We start from the raw sequence: 26,661 nt of genomic DNA, 5'->3' as shown, positions 1-26,661 counted from the left end.
TATTCTTAGGCTTGTCATAGTAACATTGGAAAGCACCAAAGACAAAGAGGAAAATCTCAAAAGTATTTAGAAAGAAAGAAAAAAAGGATTACTAAAAACAAAAAGCAATTGGATTGGCAACAGACTTACCAACAGCAAAAGTAAAACCAGAAGACGGTGGATTATACTTTTAAAGTGGAAAAAAGTTGTCAACCTAGAATTGTATACTCAGATGAATTATCTTTCTTAAAAAAATAAGACAAAAGAATCTTTCTCCTTGCATCCATTAAGTTCAATCCATGTAATAAAATAGTTTCATAGACAAAGATATGTGTATAAGAAATGTTTATTGCAGCTTTATTTGCAGAAGCAAAATATGCCCATAAATATGGGACTAGGTAAATTATGGTATAGTCATAAAATGGAATACAAGAGTTATTATAATGATATAAATATATAAATATGTCTAGTACAATACATATTTTCAAATTATATAAGGCAACTAGCCCAGCAATGTACATATTATGATCCCATGTTTGGAAATAAACACATGCATGCATGTAAATTAAAATAGTATAATATAAAAAATACACAAGAATCTCTTAACAGTTGTTATATCTTGGTGTGAAGTCAGATGGTGGAAAGCAGGTGGAGGGAATTTCACTTTGAAATTTATAGTCTTCTAGTACTCTTTCTTTCTTTCTTAAAATTAAGGCTTAAAATTTTTAAGGAGAATTATCTTTTAAGAGCAAGGGGGAAAGTAAAGATATTTCCAGATTTTAAAGGCTGAGAATTTGTTATCATGCATTCTTCAGGAAGAAAGATCTCATAATAAAGGTCTGAGATAAACAAATAAATTTGTAAAAATGGAGGGGGGAATCTAAACATATATTGACTCTATAAAAAATAATGACGTTCAATTTGGGTCATTGAAATTAAGATAGGACAAAATAAGTTATAAATTGATAATGTGAAGGAGAAAAGATGGCTGATTGAACTTAGAGTATTCTAAATGCCTTGTATTGTTCAGGAAGGAGAAAGATATTGAATAATACAGAGGGTGCCAAAAAAATGTATACACATTTTAAGAAAGGAAAAAACTATTAAAATTGTAATACTCAATATTTACCAACAACAAAAGATGAATACTAGTCACGTTTGACTTCTGCAATCACAAGAGGTGTTCAAAGTGGTTACCATCAGTGTCCAGACACTTCTGATTACAGTGAACTACTGCTTGAGCAACATTGACCAAAGTGTCCACTTGTAAACATATTTTTGGCAGCCCTGTATTAGACTTTAAGTTAAGTATGCATGTATGCTAACATTTCGAGTTATTGTATAACTCTAGAAATAATAGAAATAGAATGCATAGTTCCAGAACCTAAGAGGGAAAAAAAATAAATTTAAAAAACTTAATCCTAAATAAGGCAGGAAAGGAGGAAAAAAGCAGAAGAAAAGTGGAAAAAACAAGGCATAAATAAGATGGTGGAAATAATTGCAGATGCATCAGCAATCACAATAAACATAAATGGACTACATTTATCATTTAAGTGTCAGAGATTGTCAAAATTAGCAAAAAATCCAGGTTTGTGCTATTTACCAATATACAATGCCTCAGAAAGATTGAAAATAAAAAGTTAGGAAAGATTTGAGTAGCAAGGACTAATGGAAAGAAATGTGTAGTTACATTAAAATCAGACAAAAATAGATTTTATGATGTGGCAGAGATAGCTCTCTGTTGAAATCTCTTTATATACAGTTACAGCTGGTAAGTGGCTGATTAAATTTCCAAGAGGGATTAAATTTCCAAGTCATCCTTTCATCTACAAGTGGCCATATAACCAGTTATTGCCAATCAACCATGAGTGGAATTGATGGCTGCCAACCACAGGGCTCTGCATACACCAGCATAAAATTTGTATGCAAGTTTTCCTTGTTTTTGTTGTTATAAATAAAAATTACCCTAAATCTCATTCTCCTCATGTAAAAATGTTGTTGTACTTCTTTCTAGGTTCCTCTCTAAACAAGATTCTGTAAACATAAAACAAAGTTGGGATCTCATTGTATACACAGATTTGCCTGGATTCCTCATTAAATCCTATGTTCTTACTTCTCTTCCATATTATCAAATGCTCCTCTATAAAATGACTTTCAGACCTGCCATAGGAATTTGTAACTTGGTACAGTGCCGAACACAGGGTAGGCTTTAATAAATGTTAGCAATGAATTACGAAGAGAAGGAGGTTGAGGATGATACGGCAGGAGATGGAGGATATAGCACAGTCACTCACCTGCTCTCCTGGCACCCATGGTAATGAATATTATTGTCTATATCTCTGATACTTTCCTAAGAATAAATTGCTAGAAATAGAATTACTGGGCCCAAGAATACAAGCATGTTCAACACTCTTGATACAGATTGTCAAATTGTTTTTTGCAGAGGTTGTACCACTTTATAATCCTCACAACTGCCTTGTAAAACAGGAATCATTATTCCCATTTAACAGATCAGATAACCAAAGCTCAGAGATTAAGAAACTTGTTCCAAGTCCCTGCTAAAGGTGGGTTTTGAATCAAACTAAAAAATTATTATTCATTGCATTTCTAGTTTACTTTGGGGCTCAGTTCTAACCCCCCACCCAAAAAAAATGATAGCTAAAGCTACAAAACAACTAGCCTGAGTCCTTCAAAATGTCAGTGTCATGAACTACCAAAAAGCAAACAAGGAAAACAACTAAGACTCTCCTAGATTAAAGGAGACTAAAGAGACATGTGTGTGATTCTTCATTAAAAACTAGATTTGTAAAAATCCAGCTATACAATAGGGGACTTGAATATTAATATTTTGAAATAATGTACCCATTAAAAGTGATATTTACTAAGATTTTTTTTAGAAATATGCTCATTTCTTTTAATTAAAGAAATGAAATTGAAATCAGAGTTCATTTTTTCACTTATTAGATTGGTAAAGATTAAAAAGTTTCAAAATATTGAGCATATTTGAGAATGTAGGAAAACAGACACTCTTTATGGACCTATAAATTGGTGAGACTTTTAGGAGTCAATTTTGCAATATCTTTTCATTTTAATTTAATTATTTTATTAGTTTCTGGTGTTCAAAACAATGTAATAGTTCGACATTTATCATTTATATCCCTCACAAAGTGATGACCCCCCTCCCCCAATCTACAACCCTTCTGACATCACATACAGCCATTACGTTTCCACTATCTCTATTCCTAATGCTGTACTCCACTTCTTGTGACCATATATATATATATATATATATATATATATATATATATATATATATATATATATATAAAATTATAGTTGACATTCATTATTGTTTGGCTTCAGCTTCAGGTATACAGTGTATATACCTGTAGATCAGGCATCTACACCATCCCTGAAGTGGTCTGCCTAATAAAACAAGTGTCCATCGGATACCCTACAAAATCTTTACAACATTATTGATTACATTCTCCAAGCTGACTTTCGTATCCCTGTGGCAATCTTGTGATTACTGATTGTGCTTTCTAATCCCCTCACCTTCTCCCTCATCCCCATCCCCCTCTCATCTAGCAGTCCTCAGTTTTTCCTCTGTATCTCTGAGGCTGTTTCTGATTACTTTGTTCATTTATTCTTTTCTTTAGATTCCACATATAAGTGAGATCATATGGTATTTGTCTTTCTCTGTCTGGCTTATTTCACTTAGCATAATTTTCTCTAGGTCCATCCATATTGTTGCAAATGGTAAGATTTCATTCTTCTTTATGGCCACGTAATACTCCATTGTATAAATGTACAACAGTTTCTTAATCCAGTCGTCTACTGATGGGCATTTTGGTTGTTTCCAAGTCTTGGCTATTGTGTATAGTGCTGAAATACACATAGGGGTGCATAAACTTTTTCGAATTAGAGTTTTGGATTTCTCTGGATAGCTACCTAGGAGCAGAAATGCTGGGTCATAAGGTAGTCCCATTTTCAGTTTTTTGAGATTCCTCCATACTGATTTCCATAGTGGCTGCACCAATCTTCAATCCCACTAATAGTGCACAAGGGTTCCCTTTTCTCCACATCCTTGCCAGCACTTGTTGTTTGTTGATTTATTGATGATACCCATTTTGACTGGAGTGAAGTGGTATCTCATTGTAGTTTTTTATTTGCATTTATCTAATGATTAGTGAGGTTGAGCATTTTTTCATGTGTCTGTTTCCATCTGTATGTCCTCTCTAGAAAAATGTCTCTTCATGTCCTCTGCCCATTTTTAAATTGGGTTGTTTGTTTTTTTGGAGTTGAGTTGAGTGAGATTTTTACAAAAGATTTTATGATATGGGATATGCTTCTTTCGATAACTGAAAAAAATCCAACTATAAAGGACATTTTTGGGAAAGTTGAGGAAATTTAAATATGGACAGTATATTAGACAACAGTATTATACCAATGTTAAATTTCGCAAATGTAGGGGATGTCATCAAAATGGCAGCATGAGGTGAGTATCTGTAAATCTCCCCTGGAATTTACAACTAGTCAAACAAGTATAACTCCACAAAGGACTCCCTGCACAGCAGACAGACAAGAAAAAGAGGCCCACTACTGAATTCACCTAAAGATGGGTGAATCGCGCAAGTGGGGGAAGGAGGGAAAGGAGCAGTGTGGAGACGGAACGGCGCACCTAGCTCAGTGCTCCGATCTTGCTGCATTCCAGAACTACCACAGCTGCAGGAGAGGAAAGAACTTGGACTGCTAGGGCTCCATTTATGTCCCACAGGGCTGAGGGGAGAGCATATAACACGGCTGAACCCAACACTCACGGCAGAGACCTCGGAGCAAAGACTGAGGAAAGAAGGCTGAAAACGATGGTTTAAGCCCTCACTGCCACAGAGAACGGAAGCCTTAGGCACTGAGACTAGCCGTCCCCTCCTTAACCTCCCAGAGTTTGCCCTGCCACCACCTACCCAGTGCTAGAAGCGGAACAGTAGCAATGTCAGATCAAAGGAACAGAATATTTGCTGTTCTGAGAACTGTGGACCGCAGACACAAATTCGCAGCCCAAATAGTTCGGGCAAAGGGGAGGGAGCTGTGAAAAGAGGATGGGCTCTGGTGGTGGTCGCCACTGCTCTGGGCTACCTCTCACAACTCACCCGCCCCTGGCACTACCTAAGTGGGTGGATCCCTGCAGGAGTAAACAGAACTGCTGAAACATACAGGCTCTGAATCTGGAGCTGGAAGAGCTTTGGAACATCAAAAGCTCTCCGCATACCCACACGGACACTGCACCCTGAGACCCAGGTGAACTATTAACAGAGGAGAAGCCCGTCTCCCAGGGAATCCCCCCATTGGGTGAGAAGCTGGAATAGTGCAGAGAAAACATATCACGACCATAGGAGAGAGAAAAAAGGCTGCAGTCAAAGAGAAAATAAAACATTCTACCAACAAGTACTAGAAAACAAAAGAAAGACCTCTGGCTATCAACGTGTTGCAGAAACCACTCCTGTAGATGTCTAGGAAGAGAAATAATAAATCAGTAATTGCCATGAATAGCCAAGGCAACAAGACAGCTCAGAAAGAAAGTGAAAAGTCTCCAGAAAAGTCACTTAAAGATATGGAAATATGTGACATAAATGACAGAGAATTCAAGATTGCAGTTCTGAAAAAACTCAACAAGATGCAAGAAAACACAGAAAGGCAGTTTAATGAATTCAGAAGCACAATAAAAGAACAACATGAGCATTTTACGAAAGAGATTGAAATTTTAAAAAAGAACCAAATACAATTTCTGGAGATTAAGAACTCAATAGAAGAAATTAAGAATGAAATAGCCAGTTTAGGTAGTAGAGTTGACCAGAGGGAGGAAAGAATCAGTAACATCGAAGATAGAAACCTGGAAATGACATGGATGGAAGAAGAAAGAGACTTGAGACTTAAAAGAAATGAAAGAACGCTACAAGAACTTTCTGACTCCATCAGAAAGAGCAATATAAGAATAATGGGCATACCAGGAGGAGAAGAAAGAGACAAGGAAACAGAGAATATATTCAAACAAATTGTCGATGAGAACTTCCCAAACGTGTGGACAGAGCTGGATCCTGGAATCCAAGAAGCAAATAGAACCCAACAGACCTTCTCCAAGGCACATTGTATTGAAGCTGTCTAAAATCAACAACAAAGAAAGAATCCTCATGGCAGCCAGGGAAAAGAAGACGGTAATCTACAAAGGAAAGCCCATTAGATTATCATCAGATTTTTCAGCAGAAACTCTACAAGCCAGGAGGAAGTGGAACCAAATATTCAAACTATTGAAAGAGAGAAATTATGAGCCAAGAATAATATATCCAGCAAAGATATCCTTTAGATATGAAGGAAGAATAAAGACTTTTCCAGACATGCAGAAGCTGAGGGAATTTTCTAATACATAACTTGCACTACAAGAAATACTAAAAGAGGCTATTCGACCACCATCAACAGGGACAATTTGTGGCAACTGAAACATAAAAAGGGGGAGAGTAAAGGCCTGAACCGGAAATTGGGAATGGAGAAAGTAAGCATGCTGAAGAAAATGGAATACTCTAAATATCAAACTTTCTGTTACATCACCCCAATAAATTAAAAAAAGATTTGCAAATGTGATAACTATATTATGGTTATGTAGTAGCATGTCCTTATTCTTAAATGACACACACTGAAATATTAGAATTGAAGTGGCATGTCTTCAGTGAACTCTCTGATGGTTCAGAAAAAGAAGCAAAGAAGGAAAGAAAAGGAGAAACAAGGGAGAAAAGAGAAATAAAAGAAATATATGGGGAGGAGAGAAAACAAGAGGGAGAAAATCAACGTGCCAGATTTGGAGACTCTTTTTGAAGGGTACATTGGTATTCATTTTACTATTCTTACAATTTTCTGAAGGTTTGAAATTTTATAAATTAGTATGCTGATGAATAAAAAATGTATGCCAAAACATGGCATTGGTAGCGGATCTTTAAAATGATTTTTAAGGCCGTAAAGACTTTGTACAGTTTTCTTGTCCTTTTAAAACATTTGAGAAAATGTCTTAAAGAGAGCCCAATACCCCTTAGACTCAAGGGACCCTAAAGAATTTTCCCCATCAGGCTGATTTTTAGGTTGTTAAATAATTGCTTCTAACTCATTGCTTGTGGTCCCTGCATTTTGTAGTTTAGTTCTGTGATTATCATTGCTTGGTGATTAGAAATCTCTTATATAATCAGAGTTGGATTTTGTGTGCCTTCTTTCTCCATTGCAGAGGGCAATTATAACCTGTCCCTGGGAGGATCATGGGTATGGACACGATGAGTTTAGAAAAGATAGGATACTTCTCTATATTTTTATTCCTTTTCTTTTCATAAATAGGTTGAGGGAAAATTAAAGTCTTAAGGTGTAATGTATTTTTGTGACACACACTGTTTTCCAAACTAAAATATGCTATCTAAACTGTGCACATTCGTTGACAGCAATTGAGATACGAGTTCTGTAATAGAAAATTCTATTCACCATTGTACAAATGTACACATTGTATTTTCCTTTTTGAGAGAGAACTATTTAAAATATACTATTAAAATCTGAATTGTTTAAAAATGAAATGGCATCACTTTTCCTGTTATCTAAATGAGCAGAATTTAATTTTATATTGCTAACATTGTCATAGTTCTGCAATAGTAATAATAGTAGTGAAAAAAGACAGTTGAGTCACCCAAGTTTCTTAATGAAAAGTTTGGTATAAGCTAGTTTCTGGGCAGTTGGCAGGTATAAGTCTTCATGAATGCATCTTGTTTCTAGGTCAGTTCTACTTAAGAGTAGCACTGGGATTGGGGTGTAAACAACTTGGCTAATGGGTACATTTTAATCCTGTTGGCCTGTTTCAATCCCTCTGGGTTTCTTTGAGGAAGTGCAAATCTCTAATGTCAATGTTCAGCTCAGTGTGGTGTTTCCTTCAGGCAACAGCCCCTTGCCTATTATTTGTTGGTGAGAAAACAAAGAGGACATTGGTAAAGAATCAACATTAACTTGGGGTGAAATCTTTATGAATGAATTTAACCAAAACGCTTACACACTTTAATTGAGTTGAATTACATTTGCCTACTTTGGGACAGGGCGTATAGTTGGAGTCACAATTACAATATGTTTTTAAGTTTATTTTTTATTATATTTAATTTTAACTTTTTGCTTTACAATAATTTAAATTTACAGATGAGTTTTATTTAGAAAAGAACAGTGAAAGATCTCGGGTACATCCTTTACCCAGATTTACCAGTTGTTAACATTTTGCAGCAATTGCTTTAGCAGTTTATCCCTCCCCCCACATGTATATGTGTATATTTATGTATATATATTTTATTGTCTTTGTTGTTATTAATAGTTTTCTGAACCATTTGAGAGTAAGTCACAGACATCATGCCCTTTTCCCCCACTAAATACTTTAACCTGTAGTTCTTAAAACAGGGACATTCTCTTTCATAGCCATAGTAAAATGATCAAATTCAGAAAATTTAATATTAATATAATATTATGATCTATAAATAGTACATACTCAAATTTTGCCAGTTGTCACAATAATGTCTTTTACAGCAACTTTTTCCCCCTTTCATCTAGGATCCAATCTAGGATCATACTCTACATGTAGCAGTCATATCCTTTTTTTTAAATTAAATTTTATTGGGGTGAAGTTGTTAGTAAAGTTACATTGGTTTCAGGTGTACAATTCCATAATATATCATATGTATATCACACTGTGTGTTCACTACCCAGAGTCAGTTCTCCTTCTATCACCATGTATTGGATCCTTTTTACCCTCATCTATCACACCCCCCAACCCCGTAAAGTCATATCCTTTTTAAACTTAAAATCTGGGACAATTTCTTTATTTTTCTTTGTCTTTCATGATATTGACATTTAAAAAATAGTATAGGCCATTTGTTCAGTAGACTATCCCTCAATTTGGGTTTGTATATTTCTTCACACTTAGATTCACATTGTGCATGCTTGGCAGAAATATCAGAGAAGTGATGTTGTGTTCTTCTTAGTGTATAAGACCAGGAAGTCAGTTTATCCCATTATTGATAATGTTAACTTGAATTATTTGGTTAAGGAAGTAACTTCCACATTTCCCCATAGTAAAATTACTATTTTTCTTTTTTGCGATATGTCTTTGAAGCTGCTACTCATATTACAATGGCTAAGGGTACTAGTAGCAATTAAAAGTAATGCAAAATTATAAATCTGGTACAAAAACAATAAAGGTAACTCTACTATTCCCAATAAAATTTAGAAATCTGATTATAGATTTGGCTGTTGCACACAAAATCTTAATATGACTTTTGTGTTCATCTCATGGGGAAATATATGATTATTTGTCCTATACTTTAAACAAGCTATCTATTTAAAATGTTCCAGCTTTGTGTCCAGTCATACTCTCACTGGGAATACTCTGCATTGTAGATGATATAAATATAGTTCTGTTTCAATAGCAATTATATTTTATGTGCTTATTCTAATGTGGCTCCTGACACAGGAGCTATCAGGACATTTGTATTTTTCAATAAACATTTAAGTAAAGCAATTGCATGCATTTTTCTTGATGTCCAGCTGAGAAATATTGAAAACCAAAGCAAATACCAGTTTGGTCACAATGCAGAAACATGGGACATCTTAAAAATAACACAGATCAGAGAAATATGCTTCTATATGTCAGTGCTGGAAAATGCTTTATTCCCTGAATGATCTCACTCACATCAGGCAACCAGCCAATGATGATAAGCAATTATTAGTAATAACAAGGAAGCATCTCTGTGGGCTCAGGCTACCCACAGTCCGTGTTGCACATCATTAGGGTGCCCCTGATATATTTCTTTGTGGCTTCTGTTCTCTGACCTCATCAAAACCTGAAGCAAAATATAGTGATTTAAAAAGATAGACACAGTCAATGTATTGACCCCTGAAATTGGCTGCCTGCAAAACTGTGGCTGCTTCTCTTTTCTGGGAATTTTTCTTAACACTCTTTAATTTCTGCCTGGCTTGAATTGCATTTCAATAGGCTCTGACTTTGTTGGAATGGGGAGTGGGAAAACTGCCACCTTGGATGAGATTGGAATCTTAAACTTCTTTGTGTTTCAGGATGGCCTATCAGTTTCATTGTAAAATAGCTTTACATATTCTCATCCCCTCCATATACAAAGACGACAATAGAGAGCCCTTGAATTAGAATCTGTTTTAAATTTTACAAGACCATCGATCCCCTTTTCTTTTTAAAACACGGTAAATATTAAATGCAAAGCATCCACAACCTTCTGAAGGCATGATCCTAGAAGCACGTAGGAAGCTTGCATAGTGTTGAGGTCCATTTTAGCTGGTCTGTAGTAATGCAATAATTATTTTGTTTTGGAGTTTTCTGAACCAATTATGATGTTATCATAATGCATATGTCAATATTCCTGTGTTACAGAAAGCTCTATTTTTAGCCTAAGCTTTAAAATGGATCTTACTTCTCAAAAGCAGATTTTAGGCTACATATTAGTTTCTATTGCTGTTGTATCCCATTACCACATATTACCACAGGTTAGTGCCTTAAAACAAGATGCATTTATTAGTTCACAGTTATGTAGGTCAGAAGTCTGGTACAACATGGCTCAAATGGGTCTTCTGCCTATGGTCTCGCAATGCCAAAATCAAGGTGTAATAGGACCTTTCTGGAGATTCTAGATAAGAATCCACTTCTAAGCTCATTCAGATTGTTGACTGAATTTAGTTCCTTGTGATTATAGGACTGAGGTCCCCATTTCCTTTCTGGCTGTCAGTTAGGGGCTAGTCTTTGCTCCTAGAGGCTGCCCACATTCCTTCTCATGCTTTCCATGATCCCCTCCAGCAACAGCAGGTCAAGTCCTTCTCATCCTTCAACTCTCTCTGAATTTTCCTTCTGCCACATCTCTCCTCTGCTTTGAACGAGAGAAAATTCTCTGCTTTTAAGGGCTTATGTAATTAGATTGGGCCCGCTTGGATGAGCCAGGATAATCACCCTATTTTAAAGCTATAACCTTAATCACATTTGCAAGTCCCTTTGGCCATATAATGTAACATATTTACAGGTTCCAAGGGTTAGGGTGGGACATCTCTGGGAGGCCATTGTTCTCCTTACCACAGATCAGGAAAACAACAACAACAACAACAACAAAAAACCAGACCAGACTGAAGGTTTATCATGAACTTGGGATTTTCAAATACAGATGTCAGTAACTTTCTTGAATTACTGCACAGCACCTACTATAAAGCGTGGTACCTGATTGACTTTTCCTAGTTAGCAGGTGCATTCAGGAGTTAGGAGTCTTGGAGACGAACAACAGTGAAGCCTGGATATTGTTCTAATGTAGATGAGTTAATCAGGGACTTTGTAATAAAGCTAGGGATGAACTTGTGGAGCTTCAGTCCCAGAGCTTGACCCAGACCCCGACAGAGTAACAAACCTTTGGGAAAAGATCTGCATGCCTTCTTGGGTCCCTTGGTGACTTCTTCAGGAATAAAACAACAACAAATCCTCTGTGGGTGTAAGGAGATGTGACAAGGAGATTTTAAATGAGGTTAGATATTCTCTGGTTAATACAAACATTACTTTTATTTACCATTTATTGGATAAAATGTTAAAAGATCCAATATGATATTAATAACTACAGATGTTCACAATCATTTTAATTTGGGTGAATATTTGTAACAGTCAATCACCATTGGCTGGAATGGCCTCATAAATAAGGTTATAAGAGAATCTTCACTTGAAGAAAAGAAAAATTTAAGATTTTTTTGTTTTTGTTATTATTTTTTCCCCACAAGGACATGTAGAGGAAAGATACATTAAACATTACTTCTTTCTAATTAAAAAATTTCTAATTTCAATATAGGCTAAACTAACGGCTTTTAGGCTTTTTAATAGTGTAAGTTATTTGAGGGGGAAATTGACTCAGAAAACCCAGCATTCATGACGTACTGATAAGTAAAAGACTACAAAATAGCATGCATATTAGAGTTTTTATTGTTTACATACATATAAAAAAGAATGTGAGGACACATACCAAAATGGTAATATTTTGGTAATAATGTGGTGATAAGATTATACATATTTAAAATTTTTTGTTGTGTTCTTCTGAGCTTTCAAATTTTCCTCCATTGAGTGCGTATTACTTCCACAATTAGGTTGAACTATAAAAATCAAATAACAAAAGGAAAATAAAACTCAAGATGGAAAGAGTGAGGGGGAAGCATTCAAGAATGGACTCTCCATGCTCTTAAATATCTTTATCTGTAGTGTAATAGATGTTGCGCTTGCTTTTGGCTGCCAAGCACCTTTTCAAATTTTTCCTATATTTAGGAATTTTCTATCTCACGACTCTCTAATTCTCACTACTCCAATGTAGAAGACAATAGCTCATTTTCCCTGCTTGCCTTGTAGTGAAGGCACAAACCATTAATCTAGGCTCTTCATGACTAAGCATAACAATAGAAGCAAAACTCCTGTTCAGAAGCTACTGACATTAAGAAGCAGGCACCATGTGGAATCCATGGCTGAGCAACATTCATTCTTTAGAGGCACAGGTGGCTGAAATTGTAGTGGGAACTCCCTGGGCTTGGTGGTGGTGGCTGTAGGGTCTCTAGAGGAGCAGTCCTGAGATGTGGTTTGGGTCTAGTATGGGCTGTGGAGCCCCCATGCTAGATTCTCCAGTCTTCCAGGAGATTCCGTGAGCTACTGAATATCCTTTCACAAATCCCATTTCTTTATTTTTCAGTTACAGTTGACAGTCAATATTATTTTGTATTAGTTTCAGATGTACAATAGACATTTATATAATTTATGCAGTGATCCCCCTGATTAGTTTAGAATGAATTTTGTTCACAACTAAGAACACTTACTGTTATGGATTGAGAGTACCTTAGAATGTGACTATATTTGGAGATAAGGCCTTTAAAGAGGTAATTAAGTTAAAATGAAGCCATTGGGGTAGGCCCTAACTAATGTCCTAATAAAAATGGGAATTGATACCAGGGACACATGCACAGAGGAAAGACCAAGTGAGGACACAGCCAGAAGGCGACTGTCTGCAATACAAAGAAAGGCCTCAGAATAAACCAACCTCTGTGGATACCTTGATTTGGACTTCCAGTGTTCAGAACTGTGAGAAAATAAATTTCTATTGTTTAAGCCACCTGGTCTGTGGTATTATGTTATGGCAACCTGAGCAAACTAACATAATGACAATACAAGGACGATTTGTAAAAAAAACCCGAAACCTATGTTTTAATTCATGCATTTACATTGGGCAATATCAGGGGCTACAGAGAATGAAACCAGGATGGGCAAGGTCATAAAAAACCAGTCAGGGGCCAAGAAGTGTGCAGTTGACCTGACTGCAGTTAAGGCACATACAGAGTATCACAAGTCAGAAACCAGGGGAGCAGGTAAGAAACAGAAAGCAAGATTTATTTCCAAAGGTCAGTGTGATAGCCATAATAAAGACAGGAACGAGAGTGACTGAAGGTAAAGGGTGTGCAAGTAACAAAAGACACCAGCTCCAAAAAAAGAAAAAAAGAAAAAAGATTTGGAGACAGACTTGTTTCTCTTGTTTTAAATAAGATGTTTTTGCTTTTATTTGATTATAAAAGAAGTATATGCTCATTGTAGAACATTTGGAAAATACAGAAAAAAATTTAATACACACACACATTTTTTCCAAACCTCAAACCTAGAGATAAGCACTGTTAAAATGTGGACACATTTCCTTCTGGTCATTTTTATATGTATGTATAACACATTTTTAAGAATTCTGACTGGCATGTACTGTGTGGTCTGTTTCTCTTGTGCATTCATTTATTTCACTTAACCTAGTGAGAGCACTTCCCATGTCAGAGTCTTCTTATAATAGCCTTAAGGGGTTGGTCTGCCCTGGGCTGACAGGATAACATGGCTCAACAAATTTGGAAGGATACATACTTGAATCTGAAAATGAGGGCAGGTTCTAAAAACAAAATAGATTTATATCATTCATTCAAGGAAGTCTGCCGTGATCTTGTCACTTACGTACTTGCATCTGAAAAAATGTCTCAAGTTTTAGAAATTCAGGCATTTAAAAAAAATAATATTAGTGAGATTGCATTATGGTTTGTTGAGTTTAGAAATATACCAATGACTCTGCATCCAGCCTTACCAAGTTTTTTGTTAAAGCAGCCTGCAATTGTCAAAAAATTACTCTAAAAAGCTTGCAAACCACTTGAATATGCCCCTTTTGTATAATATAATTGGTCAGTTTCCCAACAGTAAAGAAGAGGGAAAATATGTATTATACTTTCTAATCCCTTTTCTTTCTCCCCCATCCCCATCCCCTCCCCACTAGCAACCCTCAGTTTCCCCCCCACTATATCTGAGTCTATTTCTGTTTCATTTGTTCATTTATTCTGTTCTTTAGATTCCACATATAAGTGAGATCATATGGTATTTGTCTTTCTCCATCTGACTTACATCATTTAGCATAATATTCTCTAGGTCCATCCATGTCATTGCAAATGGTAATACAGTAGTACCTTGTTTTTCTTTCTTTTTTTTTTTTTTTTTTAAGATTTTTATTGGGGAAGGGGAACAGGACTTTATTGGGGAACAGTGTGTACTTCCAGGACCTTTTTTTTCTAAGTCAAGTTGTTGTCCTTTCAATCTTAGTTGTGGAGGGTGCTGTTCAGCTTCAAGTTGTTGTCCTTTCAGCCTTAGTTGTAGAGGGCGCAGCTCAGCTCCATGTCCAGTTGCCATTGCTAGTTGCAGGGGGCACAGCCCACCATCCCTTGCGGGACTCGAGGAGTTGAACCGGCAACCAGTTGAGAGCTCACTGGCCCATGTGGGAATCAAACCGGCAGCCTTCGGAGTTAGGAGCATGGAGCTCTAACCGCCTGAGCCACCGGGCCGGCCCTACCTTGGTTTTTGAATGTCTCCATTGACGAACATTTCTGTTTACGAACGCCGTAAACTCAGAATTAAATGCCTCAGTTTTCGAACACACCTCGGAAGTCAAACATGTCACGCGGCTTCCACTGAGTGCAAGATCCGGAGTCCTAGTTATTGGCTGTTTTCGAACGTTTCAGAACTCGAACGGTCTTCCAGAATGGATTATGTTCAAAAACCAAGGTACCACTGTATTTCATTCTTCTTTATGGCCGAGTAATACTCCGTTGTATAAATGTACCACAGTTTCTTTATCCAATCGTCTATTGATGGTCATTTTGTTTGTTTCCATATCTTGGCTACTGTGAATAATGCTGCAATAAACATTGGGGTGCGTATATTTTTTCAAATTAGTGTTTTGGATTTCTTTGGATAGATACCCAGGAGTGGAATTGCTGGGTCATAAGGTTGTCCCATTTTCAATTTTTTTGAGTTAGCTCCATACAGTTTTCCACAGTGGCTACACCAATCTGCAATCCCACCAACAGTGCATAAGAGTTCCCTTTTCTCCATATCCTCACCAGCATTTGTTTGTTGATTTATTGATGATAGCCATTCTGACTGGAGTGAGGTGGTATCTCATTGTGGTTTTTATTTGCATTTCTCTAATGATTAGTGACATTGATCATTTTTTCCATATGTCTGTTGGCCATCTGCATGTCCTCTTTAGAGAAATGTCTCTTCATGTCCTCTGCCCATTTTTTAATTGGGTTGTTTGTTTTTTTGGTGTTGAGAAGAGGAAAAACATGGATTGGCAGTAACCAACACTGCCCTGAGAACAACACCGGCTTTCTAAATCCAGGACTTTTTAGTAGGAGACATACTGGTATGTATCACAGCTGCAGTCTTAAATAACTGTTAACTAAGGAACAAAAGAAAACAAAGAGCATTCTTTTGTTGACTTTTTCTTTCAGCTCAGGGCTGTAATTCCTTATCTTATTGGGCCAATCAGGGATATTGGTAACTTTTCACTAATCTGATCTAGATTTGCAGCCCCAAATGACCACTTTAAATCACACCCAAAAGCAAATTGGAAGCCCTTTGTCTTTTGGTAAAGCTGGATATTTTGTGAGGTGGTTAAAACCTTCTGAATTTTGGCTTGAACTTGACCCACACTTCTGTGGTTGCCCCCAGTAAGATCCTTTTTGGTTTCCACTTCAGACAAAGCGAAGGAATTACTGGTCTCAGGTGTATGTGCGTGTTTGTGTGTTTAATTGGGGGAAAATATATATAACATAAAATGTATCATTTTTCACCATTGTTTAACTGTACAGTTCTATGGCATTAAATATAGTTCATATTGTTGTACAACCATCACCATCATCCATCTCCAGAAATTTTTAATGTTCCTCAACTGAAACTCCACATCCATCTCTCCATTCCCAGTCCCCCCAGTCTCTGGCAACCACCATTCTATTTTCTGTCTCTATGAATTTTATTACTCTAGGTACCTATATGAGTGGAATCATACAGTATTTGTCCTTTTTTGACTGGTTTATTTCATTTAGTATAATGTCTTTAAGGTCTGCACATGTTGTAACATCATTATAAATATTACTTTATGAAATTCTATATGTTTTAAAGAAGCTAAGAGAAGAAAGTATAAAATTATAGTGTTGGTACATTAACCTTCTTATTTACCATTTCTGGATCATCTCTTCATTTGTTCCTGTAGATTCATGTTATCATCTAGTGTCATTTCATTAGTCCAATACTGCTTTGTTACCACCCACCTCCTGTGTGTTCTTATGGGCATACACATTGCCTTTTAACTTGTTATAGGCCCAACAATACATTTATATACAAATTGTTCTATTCGATTATTCTTAAAATCAATTAGGAGAAGAAAAATGCATTTCTACTATCTTTTATAATTACTAAAGCACTTTTTTTGTGTGTGTGTATGATTTAGATTGCTGTCTGGGGTCACTTGTTTTCCTCCTGAGGAACTTCCTTTAGTATTTCTTGTATGACGGGTCTGATCACAACATGTTGTCTCAGTTTTTGGTTATTTGGGAGTGTATTTATATTTTTCTGAATTTTTATAAGAGTTTATTTGAGCCAAATTGATGACATATGCCAGGGAGCAAGATCTCAAATGCTCCACAGAATAACAGTTTTTCAGCTTCTTTTATGCATTTGAAATTAAGGAGGGAACATAAGGAAGATTACATGGAGGTGGCAGAAAGCAAGGCAGGGATTGGATAACAGGTTAGCAAGATTATGTGCTCTCTTGGGGGTGAACACACCCCTTCCAGGGGTATTACTTCTGGTATTTCAAAGGTATGTTAACCTAGATGCACAAGAACGATGGACAGGGCTGGCTTAAAACCCTTCACTAAAGAAGCTGTAGGTCTAGGGAGTGAATACCTACCATGACCTGCCCAGTTAGGAATTTATGATCAGATCACCCTATGAGGTTACTTTCCATAGATCTTTTTTTCCGTCCACAGATCCCCATTTTGGTCATCAATCCACCATTTGGTTGGATAGTGTAGTCCAACCAAATGCTTCCACAGTGCTAGGAAAGCTCATTTTTAGGAAGTCTCAGTATCAATGTCGTCTTGTTGAGCTTTGGGGATAAGGCAATACCGTAACCGTTGGATCTGAGTTGAGGTTGAATTTTCTCCAAAAAGGAAGGGCAGGTAAATGGAAAGCAGTCAAGTCTTATGGTCTTCACTGTGGAAAAAAACCCCACTTTGGATCATTTCTACCCTATGAAGTACCAGAGTTTTGCCTTGTCTCATTTTTCTGTATTTGGCATCTAGTATAACATTCACATAAGTCATAAAAAGAGTATTAACAGTTATCTTATTCATGTTCAGCAATCATAAACAGACTATGTAGAAAAACCAAAAGAGCAAGTATAACTATTATTATGATTAATAGCATTTGTAGACAGGTAAATGCAATTAAACAAAATAGATTCTGAGTTCAATTATCAATCCATAGGTATACAGGACTTGTTGATGTATTGGGATAGCTATCTACCTCTGGTGTCAGTGGCTTCTCCTCCTTGAGGAGTTTTTGGTGTCCATAGACAGGAGTAAATGTCCATTCATGGTTAGGCACCTGATAAGGTCCCTTCCAATTAGGTTGAACAGTGTCTTTGATTTGATGTCCTTTCTAATAAACAAAATATTCAGGTGGCAGTCAATTATCTTTAAAGTCTTTGTCTCCTGGGAGCTCACTATGAAAGGAAATGGTTACCAACTTGGCATTTTCTTGAAGTGACTATCAAACCTTGACAATAGTGTAAGATGTCTCCTTTCAATAATGGTAGCTCATAAATCCCTTCATCTAAGTCCAGCTTAAATGTACTGTGATGCATGAAGGAATGCAAAAACCAAAAAATGGGGAACCAGGGAGCAGGGAAGAACAACTAAGCGACCATCTTGAGTTTCATAGCCCTGACTATTCGTTTAATTTACAACCATTGTTTACCCATACAATATAACTTAGAAATTTTCCATCACTTATTTTACAATGCTTCCCATGGAATTTAACATGAAAACAAATCTTTTGAGGTGTTCCAGGAGCCTTTTTGGAATACCACTAAGTTATTCCTACATACATTGAGATTTTAACCCTTAAAACCTTAATTGCTAATGAAAACTAAGAAGTGATCAGTTATCATTCTTCAGCTTGGACATTTTATAACCTCTAGAAATATTTTTCATAGACATAAAAGTCAGTTATTAACATGGACTTATTTTGTAAAACCCAGGTAAAATAAAGACATATCTATTTTACTTAAACCAACAAATTTAAACTAGCTTTTATTTACTAAGGATTAATCTTAGATCTTAGATCACATGGACTTGAAAGCATTTGAGTTAGTTTCTAAATTTCTGAGAATTTTAGAATACCCAATTATTACAAGCACTTGTGTTTAAATTAATTTTAACAATACCATCTGGAGGTAGAAAATTATCTCACATTTACAACATACACATAGAGACTTACACAGACAGACAAACAGAGCACACTTGGATTCAATTTTTGTTTTGGAGGCATTTGAAATTTATATCTGTCCTTGACAAGTCAAGTTCCAAATGACTTTCCCCCTTGTAAAATAAGGACAGCCATTTTTAATACCTCAAAGAATTGAGTTGACCCCTAAAGGACCTCCTAGATTGATCCATTTATCCTTTTGCATAGTTTCATTTTAGCTTATGAGAGTTTTGAGACAGTCTCTAATAGTTTTCTTTTCATTTATTCTACCTAATTTTATAGCCAGCTTTTTCTAATTGTGCAGGCAAAAATTAATTTAGAAGTATCAAAGGATCCTCATCTCAGCCATCTTAGTATTAATGGGAGGCTGAGTGTAGTGGGCCTTGTCTGCCTGGGAGGCATGATTTCCCATGTTAATTTTGAGGTCTATAGAGTCTGAACAGATCTATAGAGTCTGAACAGTCTAGGGAAAACCAAACATTATGTGTATGTCTCCAGATGAGCCAAAATGCCGTGGATGTCTCTGTAGGACTGCTTTACACCCTAGAGGAAAAATTTTCCTCAGGAAACCCCAAAAAGATTCTTAGTCACCTAAGAATACCTGAGCAAGAGCTGGTAAGAGCCTACCAGATGCTGCCAGGATCACAATGCTTTCCAAGGCATGGGTCTCTCTCTTGAGCCCCTCTCTTGAGGTAAACCCCTGTCCTTCTCCCTGGGGCTCACCCTAGCTTCTCCAGGGTCAGCTGTGCTACTGCACTGGATGACTCCCAGCGCCCATCTCTACCACTTCAAGTTCGGGAATCTGAACAATTATCATCACCCCATTGGCTATTCAGGTTGGGGAAGCAAGTGTCCTTTCTCTTTTGGAGATAAAGAGAGTTTAGTCTCTCATTTAATCAGCAAATATTTTGTTCGGACTCTTAGTAAGCAATTCAATTAAAAAGCTGAAATTAAAAGTATCAACCCATTATTTTTTTCCTTTCCCTGAGTTATCTCAACCCTTATCCACCTTGAGGATTTTCTGAAAACAGTTCAAAAAAAGTCATGACCTGCTACGTAAATCAAGGAGGCCTGCAATTGTGAAAAAAAAATCATTTCAGTTTACCCAATGTGAAGCGGGAAGTTGGTTAGGCACAATGAGCCTTCGCTTGTTCCTAGCACCTGGTCCGGGTTCACAGGGTAGTCCTGGGTGGGCTTCTTCACAATCCTGCTGCACTATGCCAAATAAATGTCAATGTAAGAAACATCTAAACCTGTAGAGAATTTTTTATAAGAATTTATTTGAGCCAAACTGACAACATATGCTGGGGAGCAAGATCTCAAATGCTCCCTATTTGGGAATGTCTTTATTTCACTCTTATTTTTGAAAATAAGCTTTGCTGAATAGAGAATTTTTGGTTAACAGTTTTTTCCTTTGAGCACTTTAAATATGGCTACCCCTCCCCTGCTCCAAACTCTGGAGCTTGTTGCTTGCTATTTTCTTGTTTATTTTTTTAGTAACTGTCTGGATTATTTTAGTAAAGTTTATGCCACACACCTCCGTCCCCACAGCCCCCTCCCCGTCCTATGTGAGGTCTCTTATGTTGATCTTTAGAGGGTGCAGGAGGATACAGCCTAGGGTATAACCAAAATCACCCTGGGGTGGCAGTAGTTTTGGTAGGACTCTGACTTTTTTTCCTTCACCATACCCAACTGTTGGGCTTCACTCATTGCCAGCTGACTGCTTTATTTTTTTCAACAATATCTCGGGGCATAAATTGTTCCACAGATGGACCCAATCAAATTCAACATTGAAAAAAAAAATTCAGCATCCTTTGAAAGTATAGTTCTTGAGGTCAGTGTTTGAGATTTGTTCTTATTCTAGCAGGGCTCCTCCCTCCTGTCTCCTCCCTTGCGTTCTCTCTAGGAAACTAGCAATGCTGCAGTTTAGCCTAGATCTTCAGTGATTCTACCAATTTCCTTCCAATTGACTTCCACCACAACCTCCACTATTTTTTTTTAAGTGTGATTTTCGAGGACTCATATGCTCCAGGTCAAGTAGTTGTTTCAATCTAGCTGTGGAGGGCACAGCTCACAGTGGCCCATGTGGGGATCGAACCAGCAACCTTGTTGTTAAGAGCACCACGCTCTAACCAACTGAGCTAACCGGCTGTCCCCAACCTCCACTATTTTAAAGAATGCACTAAGCTTGAAATTGTCACACTCTGTTGCAAATGAAGTTCCTTTAGGAAAAGATTCAGAGCTCTCTGTTTTATAGCCTGTCTCTCTCCATGGGGAAAATTTCTGAGCCATGGCTCTGGAATTGCGGGTAGGAACAATGGTGCACTTGTACCTCAATGACACTCCCACTTTAGGAGCTGAGTGTTAGGTGTAGGAGGGCAGAACTTCAGGTCTTGTCAGCTAGCCTCTCCCCACATGGAACCTCTGCCTTATAAGCTGGGGCAATGGCGATGGGGGCCTCAGTATTCTCAGCAGTGCTAAGTCCAAGATAGAACCTCCATCCCACAAGTGGGGGCTGATGGAAGAAAGTCCCTACTGTTACTTAACTAAAGGGGGTTCATTTGCCTGCACGCATCAAAGCCAAATGAGACATGAACAGGGGTTTGCAGCAAAGTAAAGGTTTATTATTTAAGCAAATGGAGCTAAGCTTGGAGACACAGGTGAGCTAATGCTCAAACACCTGGCTCCCTGATGGCCTATAGATTATATAGGGGAAAAATCATTAGTCGTGGTAGCTAAGGGAGTTGGGGTCATGGGCTCTACTATTTGGTCGGGACTAAGGTAGGAGGCAGTTGATCATTGTATCAAATCCTGATGTCAGTCATGGCATCATCCTGTTTGGTTTCAAGGGGATGTGGCCGGTAGGGTTGTTCCACCTTCATGGGTCTGGAGCTGAAACACAACTGAGGTCAAGATATTATCTTTAGTTTGACCGAGACTCTTTTTCTGTGGTCAACAGACCTGAGGCTTTGTTCCTAAGACTGTTTGATGCCAACCAGAATCTGATGTACTAAGGGTTTAATGATTAAGGGAGTGGTCGTGCAGTATGTGCAAAGGTGGAAAGATAAGGAAAGAAAAGAAGCAAGTGAGTCATGGTGCTATTAGACTAGACAAGGCCACTTTGAATCAAAGAGAAAGAAAACAGAAAAGTCATTTTAAAGAAGTGAAATTTTTGCACGATTATGCTGTCTCTTGGCTACACTCGTCTGGAACTTAGCCTCAGCAGCAGGTAGCTGGGGACAGGATGAGAAATTCTTACATTCTGCCCCTTCCAGAAGACTAGCCCTCTAAGAGCTGGGATGAGTCCTGTATTCTTGGTTGCAGCAGTCTGCAGCGGAGTTTCCATCTTGCTAAGCTGACTAAGGGGAAGGAGAGAGCAGATTATTGGTCCAAGTATGATAGACTCTATCTGTCCTTACCAAGTTTTAGTAGATTTTCTTGAGTAAATGTTTCTTCATTTGCTGTATGACCTCAGGACAATTTCTAGAGGCTTTGAATGATTGTTGTTGTTGTTGTTTTTAAGTTTCAGCAGTTTCTCCAGGGAAGGGTTTGGGGAGCTCTTCACACTATCATGCTAGAAGTGATAATTTTTGCTTTTGAGTTTTACATTGATCCATGATTACTGGTTTTATGTATTTTCTCCTTCAGGCAAAAGATAATTAACCATATCCAGTGTGAAATACCATAGGCTCAATTATCTTGATAAACTAGTAGATCAGTCTGAATAATTTCCATTAAAAAGGAACAGTGACTAATGGGTTAATATGGAAAGAGAACCATATACAGAACATGGTATCTGGGTGATTGACTCACTGTGGGCTACACTTACCTTCTTTCGTTTTAAATGTAACATGTATTTAAATGTTAGAGTATTTGATTGAGTTGAGTTAGTCATTATCATGCCAAATGCACCCATGAGGGAAGAGACTGACAATTACTAGCTAATCACAAAGGTTAAAAAAAACTTCAATCTCTTTACTTCCTGAATAAACACCCAGTTTGGCATCCTTTTTGCACCTTTATTTTCCTCCTTTTGAGATAAAATTTCAGTAACCAATTTATATAATGTCATGACTTATTCTAAGGACTTGCTGAGTGGCCAACTTTGCAGGTATGTTTTTCAGAAATAATTATTTTAATAATATTGATTCTTTCCAGCTGTGATAATGGCAGGACACTCTTCCTGCACAATGACTTTTGAATAGTTCACAATGGGGGACCAAGATTGAACTTGAAAGATTTACCCAGACTGAAGGTTTATAAAACCCACTGTGTGTTTATTCCTTATCAAAGATGATCAATATGGCATTCTGTTTTAGTTCTCTCTTCTCTTAACAAACTTGTGCCTGAGGTTTTAGCTCATACACTATTTTTAAAATCAGAGACTGGAAAGGAAGGACAGGATTACCATTTCTCTGGTTCTTTGGGAGTATTGTGCTGTGGCATGAGGTCATGAATTAACTTATCACAAATGATTGCTCTTCAGTCCCAGTTATTATAGACCATATGTTTCAAAAATACCAACTAAAGCACATACAGCTGTTGTAGCTGTACATGTAAGTAAAACAGAAGCAAAAATTCCCCGAAGACAAAGTCTCTTCGGAGACATATTCTGGCAGAAAAGGTAGTATATATGGTTTTCCAAAATTGCACACCAGATAATGTGTAAACATTAATACTTTCCGGTAAAAAAAGAATGTGTGTGCAGATGGGTAGCAGGTAAAAAAGGCCTTCATGCCAGTTACCTGGTTTAATTCTGAGGGCGTCTTTTTTGACCAAAAAAACTCTCTATGGAATTTTTAATGATGACAATTGGGATAAAAAAATATTTTTTTGTTTTTTTAATTTATTGGGGTGATAACTGTTAGTAAAATTACATATTACATCATCTATAAATCCCATTGTGTGTTCACCACCCAGAGTCAGTTCTCCTTCCATCACCATATATTTGATCCCCTTACCCTCATCTCCCACCCCCATCCCCTTACCCTCTGATAACCACTAAACTATTGTCTGTGTCTATGAGTTTGTGTTTCTCATTTGTTTGTCTTGTTCTTTTGTTGTTTTTGGTTTATATACCACATATCAGTGAAATCACATGGTTCTCTGCTTTTTCTGTCTGACTTATTTCGCTCAGCATTATACTCTCAAGATCCATCCATGTTGTCACAAATGTTCCTATATCATCTTTTCTTACTGCCGAACAGTATTCCATTGTGTATATATACCACAACTTCTTTATCCATTCATCTATCGAAGGACATTTTGGTTGTTTCCATGTCTTGGCCACCGTAAACAAAGCTGCAATGAACATTGGAGCACACGTGTCTTTATCTCTAAATGTTTTCAGATTTTTTGGGTAGATACCCAGGAGAGGGATTGCTGGGTCATATGGCAATTCTAGTCATAATTTTTGAGGAACCTCCACACTGCCTTCCATAACGGCTGCACAAGTCTGCATTCCCACCAACAGTGTATGAAGGTTCCTTTTTCTCCACAGCCTCTCCAACACTCGTAACTATTTGTCTTGTTGATGATAGCCATTCTGACTGGGGTGAGGTGATATCTCATTGTGGTTTTGATTTGCATTTCTCTGATGATTAGTGATGTTGAGCATTTTTTCATATGTCTATTTGCCATTTGTATGTCCTCTTTGGAGAAATGTCTCTTCAAGTCCTCTGCCCATTTTTCAATTGGGTTGTTTGTTTTTTGTTGTTGAGTTGCATGAGTTCCTTGTATATTCTGGATATTAGCCCCTTATTGGAGGCACTGTTTGCAAAAATCTTCTCCCATTCAGTTGGTGGCCTCTTTATTTTGTCAATGGTTTCTTTTGCTGTGCAGAAGCTTTTAAGTTTCATATAGTCCCATTCGTTTATTTTAGCTTTTACTTCCATTGCCTTTGGAGTCAAGTTCATAAAATGCTCTTTGAACCCAAGGTCCATAAGTTTAGTACCTATGTTTTCTTCTATGCAGTTTATTGTGTCAGGTCTTATGCTTAAGTCTTTGATCCATTTTGAATTAACTTTGGTACATGGTGACAAATAGCAGTCCAGTTTCATTCTTTTGCACGTGGCTATCCAATTCTCCCAGCACCATTTATTGAAGAGGCTGTCTTTGCTCCATTGTATGTTTTTAGCTTCTTTGTCAAAAATTATCTGTCCATATTTATGTGGTTTTATTTCTGGGTTCTCAATTCTATTCCATTGGTCTATGTGTCTGTTTTTCTGCCAATACCATGCTGTTTTGATTATTGTAGCCCTGTAGTACAAGCCAAAGTCAGGAAGTGTGATACCTCCATTATTGTTCTTTTTCTTAAGATTGCTTTGGCTATTCAGGGTCTTTTGTGGTTCCAAACAAATCTGATGATTTTTGTTCTATTTCTTTAAAATATGCCATTGGGATTTTGATGGGGATTGCATTGAATCTGTATATTGCTTTGGGTAATATGGCCATTTTAACTATGTTGATTCTTCCAATCCATGAGCACGGAATGTCTTTCCATTTCTTTGTGTCTTCTTCAATTTCTTTCAAAAATGTCTTATAGTTTTCAGCATATAGGTCTTTCACATCCTTGGTTAAGTTTATTCCTAGGTATTTTATTCTTTTTGCTGCAATTGCAAAAGGAATTGTTTTTTGTATTTCTTTTTCTGAGATTTCATTGTTAGTATATAGGAAGGCAATGGACTTTTGTACATTGATTTTGTAGCCAGCAACTTTACTGTATTCGTTGATTGTTTCTAATAGCTTTTTGGTGGAGTCTTTAGGGTTTTCTATATATAGCATCATGTCATCTGCAAAGAGTGATAATTTAACTTCTTCATTCCCAATTTAGATGCCTTTTATTTCTTTCTCTTGCCTGATTGCTCTGGCAAGGACTTCCAACACTATGTTGAAAAGCAGAGGTGATAGGGGACAGCCCTGTCGTGTTCCTGAACGTAGAGCAAAGGGCTTCAGTTTTTCACCATTAATTATGAGATTAGCAGAGGGCTTGTCATATATGGCCTTTATTATGTTAAGGTATTTTCCTTCTATACCTATTTTATTAAGTGTTTTAATCATAAATGGATGTTGTATCTTGTCAAATGCTTTTTCTGCATCAATTGATATAATCATATGATTTTTGTCCTTTATTTTGTTTATGTGATGTATCACATTGATGGATTTGCGGATGTTGAACCATCCTTGTGCCCCGGGGATGAACCCCACTTGGTCGTGATGAATAATCTTTTTAATGCATTGTTGTATTCGATTTGCTAGAATTTTATTTAGGATTTTTGCATCGGTATTCATCAGAGATATTGGTCTGTAGTTTTCTTTTTTTGTGCTGTCCTTACCAGGTTTTGGTATCAGGGTAATGTTGGCCTCATAAAATGAGTTAGGGAGTACTGTCTCTTCTTCAATTTTTTGGAAGAGTTTGTGCAGAATTGGTATTAGATCCTCTTGGAAGGTTTGGTAGAATTCACTAGTGAAGCCATCTGGTCCCGGACTTTTGCTTTTGGGAAGGTTTTGGATGACTGATTCAATTTCACATTGGTGATCGGTCTGTTTAGATTTTCCAGTTCTTCATGGTTCAGCCTTGAAGGCTATATGTTTCTAAGAACTTGTCCATTTCTTCTAGGTTGTTGAATTTGGTGGCATATAGTCCTTCATAGTATTCTTGGATGATCCTTTGTATTTCTGTGGTGTCCGTGATAACTTCCCTTTTTCGTTTCTGATTTTGTTAATTAGTGTCTTCTCTCTTT

This window comes from Rhinolophus sinicus, chromosome X (assembly GCF_036562045.2).
Source record: "Rhinolophus sinicus isolate RSC01 chromosome X, ASM3656204v1, whole genome shotgun sequence".
NCBI classification, from domain to species: Eukaryota; Metazoa; Chordata; class Mammalia; order Chiroptera; family Rhinolophidae; genus Rhinolophus; species Rhinolophus sinicus.
This window is presented reverse-complemented; position numbering follows the sequence as displayed.